This window comes from Taurulus bubalis (genome assembly GCF_910589615.1).
Source record: "Taurulus bubalis genome assembly, chromosome: 16".
Classification (NCBI taxonomy): domain Eukaryota; kingdom Metazoa; phylum Chordata; class Actinopteri; order Perciformes; family Cottidae; genus Taurulus; species Taurulus bubalis.
The window spans coordinates 18,303,983-18,313,693 of NC_136604.1; positions in this window are offsets into that span (position 1 = coordinate 18,303,983).

Here is a 9,711-nt window from a genome sequence, read left to right on the forward strand (position 1 = left end):
TAAATTGAGTAAAATGTGTTTTAAGTTCAGAGATATTTTAATGCCATTGTGTCTTTTGTGTACTAGAAAATGAAAATGGTGATTTTGGTTTTACTATTTATAACGTTAGAAAAATGTACCTGACACCTGGTGATAAAATCATTCAATCAGGACATGTATTCTTTGCAAAGAGGAGCAGGAGACAGATTCACACACCATGGTATTGGAATTGCGTATCCTGCTCTGAACGAGTGAATTGTAACCTCTTAAATACATTAATCACACAATCAGAGGCCCTTATGGCGTCTTTGGTCTTATCCCACATGATGCCTTTGCATAGATTGGTCTGCACCCATGGTCACAAGACAGGCAAGGTTCTGTGTATTCTTTAAACAGATACCAACCTGTCTTATGACCTTGGAGACCAATTCAAAGTTTCAGTAAGTTAACAAGGAATAGTTAAATCTGAAGTCCCGGGCCTTTAACGGTATATCATTAATAAACAGAACATGATTATTAATATAACAGTGAAACAGTAACTGATTAATAGTAAATACGTTTTTTTCTTCCAACAAACGTGAACTAACTAAAAAGCTAACAAGCATTGCCTAAAATAAAAACAATCGCAAACCAGTGCTGATTGCTGCTGAGACTTAATGTTCAGCAGCAGCATGAGACTTAGCGTCTGTTAGTTAGATGTGCAGGGTGATTATCTGTTGTGGCTCATTTTGAAGGTTACGTAACCCCTGTCCTTTACCGGCGGTCAACTAAAACTAACCACACAATCCATTATTAGGTCAACTTTATGGAGGATTGATGCTGTGTCAGAACACAGGGTCGTTCTGGTTTTACCTTTATTAAAATGTCTGAAAATGACACCAGCTGCTACAGTATAACCATACAGATCTCCACACAGCCGACTGGTCGGTTATAACTCGATATGCTGCTCACTTTTTAAAAATGTATTTTCTTATAAAAGGTGACATCTGATTGCCAGGGCTGGTAGCTTTAGTTAGTTTCGGTCGGCCAGCTACTTACTGGTCACACCAGCTTCGAGCTCATATCAGCTATTCGCTCAGATTCTTACCAGCTCCTATTGATGAGACCAGCACCAGCTTGTAGGCACCTTCGCTTGGTTTACAAAGAGGTTTAGCTTCTCAAATGCCTTTTTAAAATGTATTTTAAAAACAAAACTGGGTATATAGTGGCTACACTGACACATGGGCACATTTCTCCAGTGTCCCTTTAGGCATGAACATGATGTGCAGAATAAAAATGCAAAAAAAGTGTTCATTTGTGAAGTTCATCTTGCTGAACAAAACATCTACATTTGTGTTTGCCCCAAGATTATTTTCAGCAAAATCCCATTGGCTTTTTGTGGATGGAACTAAAGTGGATGGTGAGATGCTGCTCCATCTGTATGACCGCTTTGGCGTCCAGAGAATGTCTTCTCCCCTGGATGGTGTCTTTGGATGTTTGCAGTGTCCAGCAAAAATAAAGCACAGTCTTTCTGGGAAAAGAAACGTATGATGAGGAGCCACAGATAATGGCTGGGATAGTTTAGTACGGCACCAACAGTCCAGAGTACCAAGTGATGTTTGATTCCATTGTTTAAGTTATTGTGATTCTGTTCCCGTCTCACTGACATTGTTCCCTTTCTCCATGGACACTGAGGTCACAAACAAGCCTGTTCATGACATCTACAACACTGGAGAGACGTCCTACAAGTGTGTAAATTTAGTCATGTTATACTTCATGAACTCACTAATTAGACAGTGTTCATAAATTATGCGTTTGGCCTAAATGTGGTTAATGAAAGTTTAGTCAGAAGATCTACTGTAACACTATGCAACAGAAACTAATGACTGCATTTTGGATGTTAGAATAGTCTATCGTATGAATTAAATTTGAGACCGATATTACATTATTCAACATGTGATTAAGTCAAAGTGTATAGAATACTGTCATGAAGTCAGTATGACAGTCAAAGTGTAGCATGTCAAAAACCTGATTGTAGTATGTTAAAACTTTCATGAAAGCAGTATGTAGGACATAAACATTCATAGTAAGTCAGACAAGTGTAAAAAGTCAGTATAGTAAGTCATAAAACAAATCTATGTACAGAGTCATAAAAAGTCTTCAAATATGTCATAAAAGTCAGAGTGTCTCATAAGGTCTTAGTAATTGTATGTCATAAGTCAAAAAAGGGATTATATCGTATGAAATGACAAATAAAAGAAATTCCTGAAAAGTTGCTAGGATACCCTCGCCATCTGCATGTATTCATGTCTCATTCATAAATACTAACTGGGCTTCTTCCCCAGAGTCTTTGTGCTTCCTCGCCTTGCAGGTTCTCATGGATCGTGTTTATATCCGGACCGTGGTCGTGCTTACTGCCCGACACACACGATTAGTCAGATTTATATTACCACTTTTATCATTCATATATTATATCACACAGCTGCTGGTAGCAATTTCTATATGTGTTGTTACTGCCATTATTACTAACCAGTGGCGGGCCGTGTATTTTTCACCTAGGCCTTCAGTGCCGTCTGATATCGTTTACAAATATGCGTATGACTGGATGCTGTGTTATTAAGGGACAATGCATGTAGTTCACATCAAGAACAGTCACATTTAGTTATGTAGCCTTCACTTATACGTCACTTTATTAATAAAACACGATGCTGCGTAGTTGGGACAAGACGGCAACCATTTTTATTCTTGTTCCACACTTCACTAGGTTATTTCCTCTCCTTCCGTTTTCCCCGTCACAAAAGCCCCAGAAACATACATCAGAACACTGCTTCCTAGAGAACTGTTCAAGTACTCAATATAATAGCTTAGCGTTATAACAAAACAATCCAAGAAAACTGCGGCACTAAACACGTCTCTGCAGCAGTAGAAGCAGCCCAACGCTACGCCGCAAGCTAAGCTCTGTTGTGCATCCCACTTGACCAGCCCAACCACACAGGGTTGTAAAACAATCCAAAACACTGCACAAAGACAGACTGCAGATGTAACAACCAGCAGTTCACTCACCAGATGCCCACAACCCTTCGTAACCCTGTGCGAAAGGCATCAGTAAATCCACCAGCAAGTAAGTTTCTCAGGCAGCTTCTAGCGAGAAGCTTCTTTCATTAACAGAAGTCACGCTGCCCCACTAAACCAATCGCAGCGCATTAATGGTCACGCTGGGCTACTGACCAATCATACGTTGACGTCATTTCACGGGCGCTTGCACGTCAAATACATCCAACTGAAGATCTGATTTGTTGAAGTCTAACTGCTTTGCCTCCATAGAGACACAGGAGGAAAATCTGATTGGATGAAACTATCCTTCAAACCAAAGTCAAATTCCTTCCCCGCATTAGATGCATGCAACACAATAAAATAGTAAAAAGCAGTAGAGTGTTTAGACCTAAAGATTGCCAAGACATTTTGTCTTGTTTTAGACTTCATTATTTTGTAAACACATGACACCAAAGCTTCAGCAATATCATACATGCTGGGCATTTACTAGTACCCCGCAGCTAGGAGAGGAATTCAGGACAGAAAACAAGCTTTAAAGTAAATGCATTTTATTTCAAAAACACCAATTGTCCCAGGACACTTGCACCTATTTGGAAGATTAGAAAACACACATTAGAAACCACATTTAATCATAAAGAACACAATATAGTAAGTACTCACCAGCTATTGTCCCAGACGTGGCCTGACCCTCTTCCATTTGGCCACGTAGGCCGGTGGCAAAGATGGGCGCTGGGGGGCCACGTAGGCCGGCGGCAAAGACGGGCGCTGGGGGGCCACGTAGGCCGGCGGCAAAGACGGGCGCTGGGGGGCCACGTAGGCCGGCGGCAAAGACGGGCGCTGGGGGGCCACGTAGGCCGGCGGCAAAGACGGGCGCTGGGGGGCCACGTAGGCCGGCGGCAAAGACGGGCGCTGGGGGGCCACGTAGGCCGGCTGCTGTGGCAAAGATGGGCGCTGGGGGGCCACGTAGTCTTGCTGCAAAGATGGGCGCTTGGGGGCCGCGTAGAACGGCTGCTGCGGCTTCCTAACACGCACTTCCTTCTGGTCATCAGGTTTTTTCAGCCGTCTGAGAACTGAGCCACCAAAGTGTTGAGGGATCTTGTGGGTTCCGCTTGAGGCAAAGCCCTGACCAGAGGGCCCCACACTGCTGGTCCTGGAGGCAGGGCGGTTACGAGCATTCACAGGAACCAGTTTGCTGGAGTACGGTTTCCAAGCCTCAGTCTGGCTGGGGTTATTTCTAGTTCTCTCGTTTTGGAGAGAGGAGGAACGGGAAGGTTCAGATGCTGAGGAGCTACGACGTGAAGACACTCTTCTAGCCGCGGCACTGGCTGATGTTTTCGTCCGAACAGGGATTCTTCGTGTCGCAGCAGCACCTTCGCTAGACAGGCTGGAAGACTTCATAGGATTAGAAGAACCCTTTAGCCCGGTGTAGGCTGGGGTTTCAGAATTAACTGAAGCCTTCCGCGCTGCCGACTGATGCGAGGCAGATTTGGAGTAGATCTCTCTTGGACTCTGAAGAGATTCAGAACCACTGGAACGATGGTTGCTCGTACTTGGGGTACGCTGCTGGACTGGCCAAGTTCTCTTCTTGGCAATTGGAGTTTTATCGTACTTACTGAGTGAACTGCCACCAGTAATGCGAGCAGAAAGGCTCAACTGCTTTTTTGGCATCTTTTGCACGTTTTCTTGTTTCGACTTAGTCGTTCGCCAGTTAGGCTTTGACTCTGAGCGGCTCTGCACCAACCCGGCTGAAGCATAGCCACTTTTAGCTGGCTGTGAAAGAGTTGGTGTGTAGCCACTACTGGGAAATCTCTGGCTATAACCACGGCCAACAGAGTCTGTGTTGAGTCTACTGCTCTGGGCTGAGCCAGGAGAACCAGAGGCCTGTCTGAGTTGATTCTGGAGATAGCGTCCACCAAATCCACTCTGTTGAGAGAAGCCAACATTTGTGTTGCCGTCTTGTCTCCGAGCTGCAAGAGAAACGAGAGTATAAATCTACAGCTAGTAGACTCACCAAATCAATGACAGACATGCGTGTGTTGCTCACCGTGTGAAGCCCACAAACAACGCACATGCTCTGCTTGGACTAAGCAAATCAGCAAGATCCTGCACAAGAAAACAAGACATCCAGTCAGAAATGGTCACAGCAACTCAACAAATACTGAAATGAGCTGCAAAAAAAAAAAAACTTACCCCAAATGAACTCCACAAGCCATTTATGTGTTCCAACTAAAGCAGCCTGGTCAATGCAATAGCACTCCAACTGCCCTGAACCTGCTCTGTATGTGTGTGATGCAGAGAGGTAGCATTTATTGCAACCTGCATCCAATCACTGCTTAACGAGTCACCTGGTGCACCTGAGAGTCCACCAACCAATCATTCCAGGAAGCTGCAGCGCCACAGCAGTCCACGCTGAACACCTGTCACGACTCAACAAACAACCCAATCAAGACTGTGAAGTAAAAAGAGACTTTCGTTAACAAAAAATTGCTTACAATATTGCTTGCTCTTTCTTTTACTGATTCTTTCTTATAATGATTGTAGGGCGCTTTCGTAGGTGTTGCAGTAATTCAGATACAATACCATTCAAAATTACAGTGTACCATAGTTTATGATCCAAACTGCCAACTGCAACATTCATTGAGCACTTTTCTTGCACATATCTTACACAAGGGTCTGGATTTTGTTCCCTGATATTACACCCAGAATATACATTTTCATCAACATTGGGCCTCATTTACCAATATCTTCCTAAGCTTGTTCTTAAATATGTTCTTGAGAAAGAGTCCTCAGAAGAGTCTAATTGAGATTTGTGATGATTTCTTAAAATGCTGAATTGTTTGTACCAGTTTGCTAATAAAGAGGAATCCCATCGTCCAGGCAAATTCATGGCATGTGCCAGTTGAATCCTGATTATCAAAAGTAAACGCCCTGCCAATCCTCAAAAATCAGCATGAGACTGCAGGGCCATTTGCAGACAGAAATTGAAAAGAAAAATGTAGCTCAGTCCAACATGTCCAAACGAAAGTCTGAAGAAGGTGGAGCACTGGATCACAGTTTATTTAAAAAATGTCCTAAATCATGTTGAAAAAGAGTGTACCAAGATTAATTTCTGTGTGTTACAATATGGTATTGTTTCACCTGACGGCTGTGAAAATGGGAGATTAACTGCATGCAATGGCGCCTGTTCCTCTTTGGACAACTGCATCTTGTTGGGTGATTGTTGAAATTGGCTTTCACCGATACCATGGGAATCTGGTCGTGTTCTTAGTTGAGGTTTGAACCGTTCTTCCTCGTCTCCATCTCTCTTAACAGGATGCTGAATCATCTTATCACCTCTTTGGAGCAGCAGTGGTGATTATTGCACCGTTGCCAGTTCATAAAGTCTTTAATCTCAGGATATTTTCTTCTTAAAGTGTCTTGCTCTCAATACTTGCTGGAATAAATCTTCAGCACATTAATGTCCAGAGTCAAGGGGAGACAGCAGTGGCTTCTTATTACTTTATATTGAGATAGAGGGTGCAGTTTAATAAGGGAGTGACAAAACCACTCCGATCTTAACAATCTTGATTATTTAATTTAACCTCATTCAATAGAATGAGTTACTTAGTGTTGGTTACATTCTTGCATATATTAACTCTGTTATCAGCGGATATGAAATAGTTTGATATCGCTGAATAAAACCTGATCAATTGAAGATTAAATAAATCAAAATTATAGTGATGTAGCTATATGCATAATAAAAACACTTTACAGCACAAATAATCTTGGGTCAGAGACACAAAGGACGTCCCACTCCTGTTGGTCCGAGCGATGGGGATTATGTCACGATTGCAGGCAGAGCAGTTGGTTAGCCATAAATATGCATAACATTTATGAACTCGGATGTTTAGTATATAAAGAGACAGGGATTTACAACTAGGCCTACAATATCAGGTAACTGTTTCTTTAAGTTGTTCATTACAATTGAATGTGATTAAAAACAAAGGTTGAGTCATAAAATATTGAGGGTCAACCATAACAATCTATGGGTCGCAAGACCAGTTCCTGAAATAAGTTAGTTAAGATGGTGTCCAAGACATGTTTTATAAGGGTGGATGTACGCAAATAGAAATGTAATGCCTTTGTGAAAACTGCACAAGTTGGTTTTAAGAAGTTTCTGCTCAGAAACAGTTACTGGATAAAATAAAAACACTATATACAGCAAACTGTCACAAATTCTCAACAAGCAGAGTGAAAAAAATATGAAAATACTAGCAAGGCCCATGATAGATAAATTGTTAAAAAGCAAAACATAACCCAACCGTTCAATCTACATTGTTGCACACATTTTGATAGTTTCATTGATGTTGCACATGCGAATTGTCAGTTTCTACTGACGCAGGAAAAGAGGGCATCCGATTTGTCACCGTCACACACCATGAGTGAAGTAGCCGGTTAATTAATGAGCTTTTTTTTTTTTTTTTAATAGCCTGCATGTTTTCATGGGAAACCATTTTTGCAACATGTCTTTTTACACACTAGATGGCACCAAGCCTACAGCAATGTGCACACACGCTGGGCTTTTACCAGTATCACACAGCTAAGAGGGGAAGAAAAGACGCAAACAAGATGCAAGTTAAATCACTTTTATTTAAAGAAATTAAATGATTCATCCCAGGACAACTGCTGCACCTATTTGAAAAAAAAGATACATTAGAAACCAAATGTAGGCGTATAGAACACCATGATGTAATAAAGTACTCACCTGCTACTGTCCCAGACGAGGCCTGACCCGGTTCCATTTGGCCACGGGATGAAAACTCTGGACCTGTGGCTTGTTAGCTGCAGAGGGACGCTGGGGGGCCGCGTACGACGGCTGCTGCAAAGACGGGCGCTGGGGGGCCGCGTACGACAGCTGCTGCAAAGACGGGCGCTGGGGGGCCGCGTACGACGGCTGCTGCAAAGACGGGCGCTGGGGGGCCGCGTACGACGGCTGTTGCGGCTTCCTGACACTGACTTCCTTCTGGTCAGCAGGTTTTTTCAGCCGTCTGAGAACTGAGCCACCAAAGTGTTGAGGGATCTTGTGGGTTCCGCTTGAGGCAAAGCCCTGACCAGAGGGCCCCACACTGCTGGTCCTGGAGGCAGGGCGGTTACGAGCATTCACAGGAACCAGTTTGCTGGAGTACGGTTTCCAAGCCTCAGTCTGGCTGGGGTTATTTCTAGTTCTCTCGTTTTGGAGAGAGGAGGAACGGGAAGGTTCAGATGCTGAGGAGCTACGACGTGAAGACACTCTTCTAGCCGCGGAACTGGCTGATGTTTTCGTCCGAACAGGGATTCTTCGTGTCGCAGCAGCACCTTCGCTAGACAGGCTGGAAGACTTCATAGGATTCGAAGGACCCTTTAGCCCGGTGTAGACTGGGGTTTCAGAATTAACTGAAGCCTTCCGCGCTGCCGACTGATGCGAGGCAGATTTGGAGTAGATCTCTCTTGGACTCTGAAGAGATCCAGAACCACTGGAACGATGGTTGCTCGTACTTGGGGTACGCTGCTGGACTGGCCAAGTTCTCTTCTTGGCAATTGGAGTTTTATCGTACTTACTGAGTGAACTGCCACCAGTAATGCGAGCAGAAAGGCTCAACTGCTTTTTTGGCATCTTTTGCACGTTTTCTTGTTTCGACTTAGTCGTTCGCCAGTTAGGCTTTGACTCGGAGCGGCTCTGCACCAACCCGGCTGAAGCATAGCCACTTTTAGCTGGCTGTGAAAGAGTTGGTGTGTAGCCACTACTGGGAAATCTCTGGCTATAACCACGGCCAACAGAGTCTGTGTTGAGTCTACTGCTCTGGGCTGAGCCAGGAGAACCAGAGGCCTGTCTGAGTTGATTCTGGAGATAGCGTCCACCAAATCCACTCTGTTGAGAGAAGCCAACATTTGTGTTGCCGTCTTGTCTCCGAGCTGCAAGAGAAACGAGAGTATAAATCTACAGCTAGTAGACTCACCAAATCAATGACAGACATGCGTGTGTTGCTCACCGTGTGAAGCCCACAAACAACGCACATGCTCTGCTTGGACTAAGCAAATCAGCAAGATCCTGCACAAGAAAACAAGACATCCAGTCAGAAATGGGCACAGCAACTCAACAAATACTGAGAATAACTGCAAAAACTTACCCCAAATGAACTCCACAAACCATCTCTATGTTCAACCGAAAGCACTCTGGTCAAAGGAACAGTCACCCAACTGTCCTGAAGCTGCTTGCTTGCTCTGTGTGTGCAGCCGAAAGGTGCATTTATTGCAACCTGCATTCAATTGCTTCCTAATTAACAGGTGCCTGCTGTTATGGTCTCAGGGTGACTTTCAGAAAAGAGTGCTCTTGATTATCTTATTGCCTGCCACCTCTGTGTTTTTTAAATCATGTGTTCATAAAGAACTGTAGGATAAAAGCTTTAGTTTGCTAGAAAGAGCTTTTTCACACATTCTTGCCCACTTTATTCCTTTGTTTTGGTGCGATTTCTCCTGTCAGCATCAAGCCTGACCTTGAGAAAGACCGTATTAGTCTTGACGGCCTTGTTAACATTATTAATGATCACTCCTGTACCCCCTGATGCTGACTAGACCCGGGCGGCACACTGCAGTAATGATGCAGTCGACCCTAACTGTGACAAACAACACATCAAGATCAGCGTGCTTCCTCCTCCTGTTTGCAGAATATAAATCACATAC